General features: G+C 33.4%; 1 pseudogene; it reads left to right on the top strand.

Annotated features, from left to right (window-relative positions):
• The first annotated feature begins 2,507 nt into the window (after nucleotides 1-2,507).
• On the top strand, nucleotides 2,508-7,492 carry LOC134258844 (serine/threonine-protein phosphatase 6 regulatory ankyrin repeat subunit B-like; annotated as a pseudogene).
• The last annotated feature ends 3,625 nt before the right edge of the window (nucleotides 7,493-11,117 follow it).

Here is an 11,117-nt window from a genome sequence, read left to right as displayed (position 1 = left end):
AGGAAAGTTTCAGGACGATTGCCCCAGCCATCTCCGAGAAACAGTTTTTATAACTAAAACATGCACACAATAACAATATGTCGTCCCCGACTTTGTTCACTAATAATAATTAGTGCTTGCAGATATTGACCTGATTTTTGGTATGTAAGAGTACCTTGATAAACAACAGATCAATTTTGTATTACATTCCACTTTATTGATTTTTGACAAAAGTATGGTATTTTTTATTTTTAAACATTTTCTGCTTTTTCCCCATGTATCTAATTTTGAAATTGATTTTTGATTGGAACCAGACTAAAACTTCTTTAAAGTAACCCCCCTTCCCCGCCCTGAATATTGATTTTATTGTGAACTTCTCCCGGACGACTGGCTATATTCATCCACGCAATAGATCTATCAGGGGTTCTGAGTCAACGCGTTGCCGTTAAACCCCTAAAAAATCGTAGGCTGACTGTACCGACATTTTTTAGAAAAAATACCAATGAAATTTTTTTTCTTACATCTCAACAAATCACATAAGGCCATTCCATGATAGACAACTATGTATAGTCACATCTTCTGGAAAAAAATATTCTTTTTCTGATCACAAAACAAATATATAACAAATAATATTAAGCCATTACATGTCAAAAAAGTTGTATTTAGTTCATTTGAGGTGTAAACTGATTCATTTCTGTTTACATTATTTAACTCTTTATGAAAGCTTTAATTAGATTGGTGCTTCCAATAGAGAGAAGCAAGTCCACAGATTTTTTAATGAAATAAGTCAGGGGTCTCACGGCACGTGCTTTAAATCCGAAATCCCCCGACGTTGCAAGGACGCGGTATATTCTCAGATTGCTACTTTTCAAGTCTCACTATAAATATATTCATTCTTCCCGTTCATTTTGCGAATCTCCCGTTAGATAAAGTTCCTATTTTGGTGCATAATAAATCTTTTTTGTGTACTTAGCTTTTCAATTTTTGTGAAAAAAAATGTTCTCCGTCATATGAAATAATAATTAAGTCATTTTTAAAACGTTGGTTAGACATAAATATTTTTAGATTACATGTATTGAAAGGTATGCATACTAACAGTATTATTTCAAATATACATCTGTGCTAAATGGTACTTTTGCATTTGTTGCATCTTCCATGCAGTAGACATAAGAAATGTCGTATTGAATGTTAAACTAATAAATACAGTAAAACTCGTTTATTACAACCACGGATATTGCGATTTCACGGATATAACGAAGTCATCTTGGCTCCCCAGTTATATACACTAAATGAATTTGGTATACGGTCATGACGAATTCGGATATAACGAAGTAATTTCATTGGTCCTGATGACTTCGTTATAAACGAGTTCTGCTGTAAATGCAATTCATTTAATAAGAATTATTTCGAAAAATAATTGTTTGCATTTCATTACAATTTGTGTTTGATTTTTTTAAAAATATTTTTTTATGTTTGCAGGAAATCATTAGAATTTGATATTTGAAAGCCAAGAGCCTCCTCTCTTGTGGGGAGGGGGTTGGCGGGTGGGTCGGTTGTCATCCATATGATATCCGTATAGAAAACAATATTAATTTCCACAAAAATTACACGTAGTTACCCCCCCCTCTCATTTAAAGCATTGTATGCATGGCTATTAATTGGACATAATTTTAAAATTAGCAAGAATGCATTTTCCAAGAACTTTTGAAATAAAAATGAAATATTTGTATTTAGAATAACCAAATTTGTCATTGTCGATTTTAATTTATTGTTATTATTTTTTGTGTGTGTTTGTTGTTGTTGTTCCTGATATTTTTACCTGAATGTTAAATATTTCAATCTTATAGATTTTACTTTAGATAAAATAATATGACATGGATACAACTAATGACTAGCTACACCAATCCCAGAATCATATGAATATCTCTATTTTCACGTATTTATTGACCCATAATTGAGACTGCGCAACGTTTAGACTGGGTTGCAAAACCTTTCCTTTTATAAAAAGGCTTGTTGTCATAAGTTTTTATATCAAAAAATGCAATTCGGTGACGAGGAATCGAGGTAATTTTTTGACAAACAAATTCATGAAACATAAATACCATCAGTCTTAATTTAACTCGTTATTTAGAAAGATCTATGGCCGGTAAGGACCATGTCAACAGAGACAATCTAGCCTTAAGTCAAATGCTGACAGATGTATAAGATTACCTTTTATTTCAGAAAATTCTTGAAATATGTGATTTTTAGCATCTGTGTAATAAATTAATTCAACTGTATTTTTCATGCTGGATTCTGAACTCACGTGTACCATTTCAATTTCCAGTTGAACAGTTTTAATAAGGAAAACGAATTATCATTTTAATTCGTGACTAGCTATTAAACAAAGACACACCGACATGCTTAAAGCTGAAATATATAACTTCCTTAAGAAATGAATACTTTTGCAAAAAATATCATGATTGTCTTCGTAGGTAAATTAAAAAAATCGATAAAACATTGTATTGTCATTTCAGAGTGTTAATTAAACTGCAAGAACTCGAATATGGCCTCTGGAGCAAACCCTGGCGACCGTTCTAGGTTTGCTAAACTCGGAATGGCAATAAACGAAGAATTGACCCAGGCCGGTAGAGATGTCTTAGAAATGGAGGTACCTCCTGGTCTTGTCTACAACAAAGTGAAAGCATCATCAATTTACAAAAGCATACGCCCCGAGCAAGAACTTCGTCTTATAGGTGCCAGAACAGATGGTTATAAAGAGTTTGATATTACATTGTTATATACACTGATAAGAAACATATGTAAAAAGATTCCTCGTCCAACAAAAGGTTGGGGTGGGAACACGATGCCGTCAGCGAGAGAAATAACGATTGGCGATGACGTTGAGAGGATAAGGATGATAAGAAACAACATGTTTGGACACATAAGCTCGGCTTCTACCTCACAGACAGAGTTTGATGACACGTGGTCAATCATAACTGATATCTGCCAAAGACAGCAAACGCACACAAACAAAGACTATTTGTCTGGCCTGAGTAATATTCAAAGTCAGGCCCTGGAAGAGGAGTACGAAACAACAGTCATAGAAAAACTTAGGGCAGATTATAAGAATAACCAATCTCTAATGGAAAAAATATTTTCTGTGGAAAAGGATTTGCAAGAATTGAAAAGAAAATTCGAAGACAAAGGTGACTATAATAAATACTGTCTTTAAAATATTTACTACATACGATCAGGCGGAGAATATTGTTTCATGCTAACATTTGACTTTTGAATGAATTTGAAAATAAATAATGCAACAGTATGTTTCAATACTTAATTCAGATTTACCGGTAGTTGAATTTAAAAGAACAATCTTGGTGGACAATTATACAGTTTTACCAAAAAAAAAATACAATTTAATTTAACAATTTCCTATTTTCTGTTTTTATACTTATTATCTTAAAAAGATATCTTTTTCAGAAAATACTCTGGTAAAAGAGATTCTGGACAATTGGCGAGAAGACGACATTGATTTCATTCCTACAAGAGCAAGTGAAGTAGTTCAAGAAAAACTTAAAAGTCTTAACCTTATCACAGTGGTTGGAAATTCTGGGTCCGGAAAATCTGCAATAATTCAGCATATTGCACTTTTTCTAAAAGAGCAGGGATGGAATGTCATACCGGTGGATAAGGTGCAAGAAATTAAAAAGATCTGTTCAACCGGAGTCTCAGAAAATCGTACATTATTTGTATTCAATGATCCTTTAAGTTAGATGAAATTTTATATCATTCATGGAAAAGTTTAGAGAAAACGCTGGAGATTTGTTTGAAGAAAAATAAACTATTGATATCATGTAGAAGATGTGTCTTTTATGACAAGAGAATCAAGGGTAACTTATTGGATGACTCATCTGCAGTAGAAATTGATAACGAAAAAAATGGACTGACGATTGACGAGAAAAGAGCGATCTTAAATCAGTATTCACAGAATCTTCATTTATCCGAGGAGGTTTTTACCGAAATAATCAAAACCGAAGCTTACTTCCCATTGCTTTGTAAGCTTTATTCAAGGGAGGCGAACTACAAAGAAAAGGGGGTCGATTTCTTTAAAAATCCGTACAAATTTATTAAAAAGGAAATTGAAGTTTGGAAGAAAACAGACAAGAAAAGATTTTGCTCACTTATCTTGATAGTGGCTTTTAAAAACAATTTGAAAATCGATGCTATTGTAAAGAATGATATTTGTTTGATGAAATTTAAAGAAGTTTTAGGTATGTGTGAGTTACAAGAAAACACACATGTATCAGTCATTCGTAGTACTCTACATGAACTGAAAGGATCCTATGTCAAACGTGTCGGAAATGCTTTCCAATTCCTTCACGACTTTATTATGGAGATAACGACACTAGTGTTTGGTGTTGATTGTCCACAAGAAACAATACAGTACGCAGACAGTGGTTTTCTGAGACGCCGGGTGAGGATAGAAGACGATACAGAAGGGGAAGATCGCAATCCCTTCACTGTTTACCTTCCTGAAGAGTACATTGATGATCTTGTGGACAGGTTTATCATTGACATGCAAACCGAACACCTTGTAGATGTCCTACTCAATCCATGTTTGAGGAAAGAGAGTGTGATCAATTCTTTCAAGGAAAAAGTGGATTCGCTTGAAATACTTCTTGTAAAAATTAAGTGTGAAAAAGACATATCGGAATTTCAAAGTTCATTTGAAAGATCTTTTTTCACAAGACTTGATTTCCTTTATTCATTTGAAAGAGAAATATGCCCTTTAGTTGGCCTTACTGTATTTTGTCATTCTGATATTTCTTCATTTTTCATAAAAAAAATCACTGAAACAAAGTTAAAAGAATATCCTATATTTACTGCTATATGTGCGAATGGCGATTTAAACCTACTAAATTCTCTCAGTGAAGAATATAAAAAAACAGCAATGATGGAAATATGGGATGACTCTTTACCAATTCATGTTGCTTCGGTTTTTCATAACTTTTCAGTAGTAAAGGAATTATTAAGACTTGGTGCTGACGTAAATAAGTTAACAACTGGAGACCTGTGGAATCCGTTAATACTTGCCGCTGCAAATGATGAAGATCATTTCAAAGAGACCGACACAAAAACTAGAGAAAGACGTGATAATACAACTATATCCTTACTGAGCTACGGTGATAAAATCAATTTATGTGATATTAAGAATGGAGATAGTCATCCTTGTAAGGCTTATTACAGAGGGCGTGATAGCACGGTACAACTGTTACTGAAGAACGGTGCCGACATCAATTTATGCAACAAGAATGGAGTCAGTCCTCTACATAGAGCTTGTTTCAAAGGACATGATAGCACGGTACAACTGTTACTGAACAATTGTGCCGACATCAATTTATGTGATAATAATGGAGACAGTTCTCTTTTGGCAGCTTGTCAAAATGGACATGATAGCACGGTACAACTGTTACTGAACAACGGTGCTGACATCAATTTATGTGATAATGTTGGAGCCAGTCCTCTTTATATAGTTTGTGAAAATGGACATGATAGCACGGTACAATTATTACTGAACAACGGTGCTGACATCAATTTATGTGAGAAGGATGGAGTCAGTCCTCTTTATATAGCTTGTGAAAATGGACATGATAGCACGGTACAACTGTTACTGAACAACGGTGCCGACATCAATTTGTGCAACAAGAATGGAGTCAGTCCTCTTCATATAGCTTGTCAAAAGAGACATGATAGCACGGTACAACTGTTACTGAACAACGGTGCCGATATCAACTTATGTGATATAAATGGAGTCAGTCCTCTTTATATAGCTTGTCACATTGGACATGATAGCACGGTTCAACTGTTACTGAACAACTGTGCCAACATCAATGAATGTGATAATGATGGAGCCAGTCCTTTTTATATAGCTTGTTATAGGGGACGTGATAGCACGGTACAACTGTTACTGAACAACGGTGCTGACATCAATTTATGTGAGAAGAATGGAGTCAGTCCTCTTTATACAGCTTGTCAAAGTGGACATGATAGCACGGTACAACTGTTACTGAACAACGGTGACGACATCAATTTGTGCAACAAGAATGGAACCAGTCCTCTTCATATAGCTTGTCAAAAGAGACATGATAGCACGGTACAATTATTACTGAACAACGGTGCCGATATCAACTTATGTGATATAAATGGAGTCAGTCCTCTTCATATAGCTTGTCACATTGGACATGATAGCACGGTTCAACTGTTACTGAACAACTGTGCCAACATCAATTTATGTAAGAAGAATGGAGTCAGTCCTCTTTATATAGCTTGTCAAAAAGGACATGATAGCACGGTACAACTGTTACTGAACAACGGTGCCGACATCAATTTGTGCAACAAGAATGGAACCAGTCCTCTTCATATAGCTTGTCAAGTAAGACATGATAGCACGGTACAACTGTTACTGAACAACGGTGCCGATATCAACTTATGTGATATAAATGGAGTCAGTCCTCTTCATATAGCTTGTCACATTGGACATGATAGCACGGTACAACTGTTACTGAACAATTGTGCCGACATCAATTTATGTAAGAAAAATGGAGTCAGTCCTCTTAATATAGCTTGTCCAAATGGACATGATAGCACGGTACAATTATTACTGAACAACGGTGCCGACATCAATTTATGTGAGAAGAATGGAGCCAGTCCTCTTTAAATAGGTTGTGAAAATGGACATAATAGCACGGTACAACTGTTACTGAACAACGGTGCCAACATCAATTTATGTGAGAAGAATGGAGCCAGTCCTCTTTATACAGCTTGTCAAAATGGACATGATAGCACGGTACAACTGTTACTGAACAACGGTGCTGACATCAATTTATGTAAGAAAAATGGAGTCAGTCCTCTTAATATAGCTTGTCAAAATGGACATGATAGCACGGTACAATTATTACTGAACAACGGTGCCGACATCAATTTATGTGAGAAGAATGGAGCCAGTCCTCTTTAAATAGGTTGTGAAAATGGACATAATAGCACGGTACAACTGTTACTGAACAACGGTGCCAACATCAATTTATGTGAGAAGAATGGAGCCAGTCCTCTTTATACAGCTTGTCAAAATGGACATGATAGCACGGTACAACTGTTACTGAACAACGGTGCTGACATCAATTTATGTGAGAAGAATGGAGCCAGTCCTCTTTATATAGCTTGTCAAAATGGACATGATACCACGGTACAACTGTTACTGAACAACGGTGCCGACATCAATTTATGTGAGAAGAATGGAGCCAGTCCTCTTTATATAGGTTGTGAAAATGGACATGATAGCACGGTACAACTGTTACTGAACAATGGTGCCAACATCAATTTATGTGATAATGTGGGAGTCAGTCCTCTTCACATAGCGTGTTTTAAGGGACATGATAGAACTGTACGACTGTTAATGAACAACGGTTCCGACATCAATTTAACGTAATAATGTAATAAGAATGGAGCCAGTCCTCTTTATATAGCTTGTCAAAATGGACATGATAGCACGGTACAATTGCTACTAAAAAGGGTGCAGATATCAGTTTATGTGATAATGATGGATTCAGTCCAAAAGATTTGATAACACGGCATAATTGTTACTGAACGACGGTGCTGACATCAATTTATGTGAAAAAAATTGAGCCAGTTCTCATTAGATAGCTTATCAAAATGGACATGATTGAACGACACAACTGTTATTGAACAACGGTGCTGACATTAATTTATGTGTAAAAGATGGAAATAGTTCTCTTTGGATAGCTTGTGAAAACTCACATTGCAGCACAATCGAACTTATATTTAATTCAGGTTCTGATGTAAATTTATGCAATAAAGGCAACTGCAGTCCGATGTACATAGCATGTTTCAAAGGTAATGAAGGCAAGGTTAATCCTTTATTGAACAACGCATGTCTCAATGATGAAGACAGAATGGTTAAACTTTTATTGAACAAAGGTGCCGACATCAATTTATGTGACTTCGAGGGGACCAGTCCACTCTACATAGCCTGTGAACACGGACATTACAGCACGGTTGAATTATTATTAATGAGAAATAATACTTGCATTAATTTATGCAATAAAGACAATATGAGTCCACTGTATATAGCATATTTATATGGTCATGACAATATCGCTGAACTTTTAGTACAGTATGGTGCTCAGTTTTTATTCTGAAGATGGATTCAATGGTTTCTCAATACCAAGTGTTTTCATGTTATTTTTGAGATATGGAGGAAAATAAATTCAAGCTTTGATTAGACCTTGCAAAAATGTTGGAATGCTTGGAATTTGTGTTTTATATTTGGTTTACAGATATTTATTGTGTGGATTCTTTTTTTTTCTTTTAAATTTAGTAATTACTGCAGTACTGTTAATCGCCAAATTTTCTGTGACAATTGATTCTTTTGAGATGGATACTGCGTATGTAAAAGCGAGATGGAGATATTGCACTTAAAAGAATTTCTTTTTTATTGTTGATATTTAATTGTAATACTTTAATACGCAAGAATTATTTTATTTTTTTTAATTTTTTTTTTCTAAGAAAACACAAAAAAAGTTCTTTTGAATAAAATGTTTACGTATTCACAGACATTTATTAAGCTTACTTATTTTTTATGTCATATGGCTTTCTTTATTATATTGTACTACTGCTATTTAAAGGTTTAAGCTATAAAACAAATTCAGTCTAATAAAGCGTCTTGTTTCAAGAAAGCAAAGGCTTGCGGCTACATAATTCTTTTTGTTCTTGTAAGCAGCAAGGAAGCAGTCGTTATTTGATATAAAGCTAAACCATAGTACTGTGTTTTTGTAATATTTAAATTTATTGTGTAAGACGAGTAATGATTATTTATTTGGGTGTAATTAAGGGCTTTATTTAAATAAATTTTAGCTATATACAGTTGACACATGTGTTCGAACTGTTATGTTTACAACATATAGTTATATTCTGTTGATTAATCGAAATTCGTTTGGAACAATGTTTTTTAATTGTATAAAGATTATATGTTCGGGGGTGGGTGGGTGGGTGGGGGGTTATATATCAAATATTCCTTAATATGTACAGATTTTCACGGCATGTGTCTTTTAAGCCCCTGAACAACAATTAGCTGAAGAAGGTACGCAAAATTCTATGAAATAAAAATTCACGTCACAGAAACATTTCTTTTTTTAATTGCATGTTTTACATTTGTCGATATATAATTGATTTCTTTTTTATCTTTTCTTTTTTTTTTTTTTTGAAATTGAAAATGTGTGTACTTGTATTAATGTTGTATTAATTTTATGTGTTGATTTCATTTATAGTGCTTTGATTTATATTGTGCATTGTTTGAACTTGAAAATGTCTGTACATGTTTTAATTTTGTATTAAATTTGTTTGTTGATTTCCTTTATAGTGCTTTGATTTATATTATGCATTGTTTGAACTTGAAAATGCCTGTACAATGTACATGTATTAATTTTGTATTTGTTTGTTTGTTTGATTTTTTTTATAGTTCTTTGTTTGAAATCATGCATTGTTTATTAATTATCATTCGGGATTATGCATTTCGTTTTTTTAGAATAGGAAGAATGAAGGAATGTTGAAAATATATATGTTGTGCAAAATTGTTTCTCTGGGTTAATCTAAAATTACACATCGACAATTACAGCACGATTTTACAATTGAATTTGAAATTTAAAATGATGCAAAAATCTGGCATACGTTATTGTGAAACATGCAAATTTTGTTTTTGTTTGATACTGTATATAGTACATGTCAATATATTTTCAAAGTTGTATTTTATGCAGTTTTATATTGTGTGTTTATGTGTCAGAAAATATAATCTATCATTAAATGAAATGACACAATTTTTTTTTTCATACTGATTGCTAGATCATCATTTATACGCTGCATTATCCACGGATTTCAAGCAATAACTAACAGAATTATGCCTCTTGGACTTAAAAAAAATACAATTACTTGGCAGGGGTGGGGATTGGAGATGGGTTGTCTTAACTGTTTCACATACTGCTTGCTAAAGTTTTTTTTTTTTTTTTGCGTAGATTGTTTTTCTGTATACCCAATCAGTAGACAGTTTGATCTTTAAATATATAACTTAAACAAAACTTAAATACAATTAATGAACAAGTACAATTTGTGATAATACAAGGATGTGTTAATCAAATGCGTTCCGAAATATGTAGATTAAAATAATTTCCGGGAAATATGTTTGTATCATATTTTTGTGTGAAAAGCTATATCAACATAAAAGTTGCGATATTATACAGAAAATTTGAAAAATATTAAACTTAATCCGTGTTTATGCACCTTTAAGGACCTTTGAAATTTTAATTGTATTTTATATTTTGTCTTAATTTCGTTTCATTTCATTTATCATCTTCTATGTTCTATGTGATAATCCTGAATCCTTACTTAAAAAACAAATTAGTTGGATCACTAGAATGGTCACGTCCTCTTTCAAGAGGCGATAATTTAGAAATAGCAAAAATGTGGGAGTATCTTTAAAAATCTTCTCAAAAGCCATTGGCCAAACGAGTTAAACTTAAAGAAAACCTTCTTTTCATAGTTTCGATTTAATTTTGTTCAAATGATGAACCCAGGGTTAGGGTGAGGCCACAATAAGTGTTAATTAATGTTTTATAAATGAACAAATAGGAAAAAATCTGGACATTTCTTCATCTGAAGAGAGCAATGGTTGATCATGTTAATAAGGAAGAATCCCTGCATAGCTTAGATTCTAGTCTGTTTAAATGATGACACTGAGTTAGGATGAGGCTACCCATGGGGATCAAAGATTTATTTTGCCAGATATAAAAAAAAATTTAAAACCCTCTCAAGAGCAACAAAGCTATGATTAGTTATATTGATATTGAAGCATCATCAGAAAGTGTAGATTTTGGATTGTTTAAATGATGACCCTACCGCCGGGAAAGGGTAAGGCCAAGTAGGGGATCAAAGTTTTACAAATCTTTCATTAGTCGTATTAAATGTGTTTAAATCATGACCTCAGTAAGTAGTTGAGAGCTCAACAGGATGAAAAATTTTAGGGAAAAAAAGAGAGAAAAGGTTGAGCTTTCTCAAGAACAGCAAAGCCATGATTATTCATATATTTC

Source organism: Saccostrea cucullata, unplaced genomic scaffold (assembly GCF_032062105.1).
Source record: "Saccostrea cucullata isolate Sc308-1 unplaced genomic scaffold, CSIRO_AGI_Scuc_v1 ctg6092, whole genome shotgun sequence".
Taxonomy (NCBI): Eukaryota; Metazoa; Mollusca; class Bivalvia; order Ostreida; family Ostreidae; genus Saccostrea; species Saccostrea cuccullata.
The sequence above is the reverse complement of the archived record's forward strand: the minus strand, read 5'-3'. Positions and strand labels throughout refer to the sequence as shown.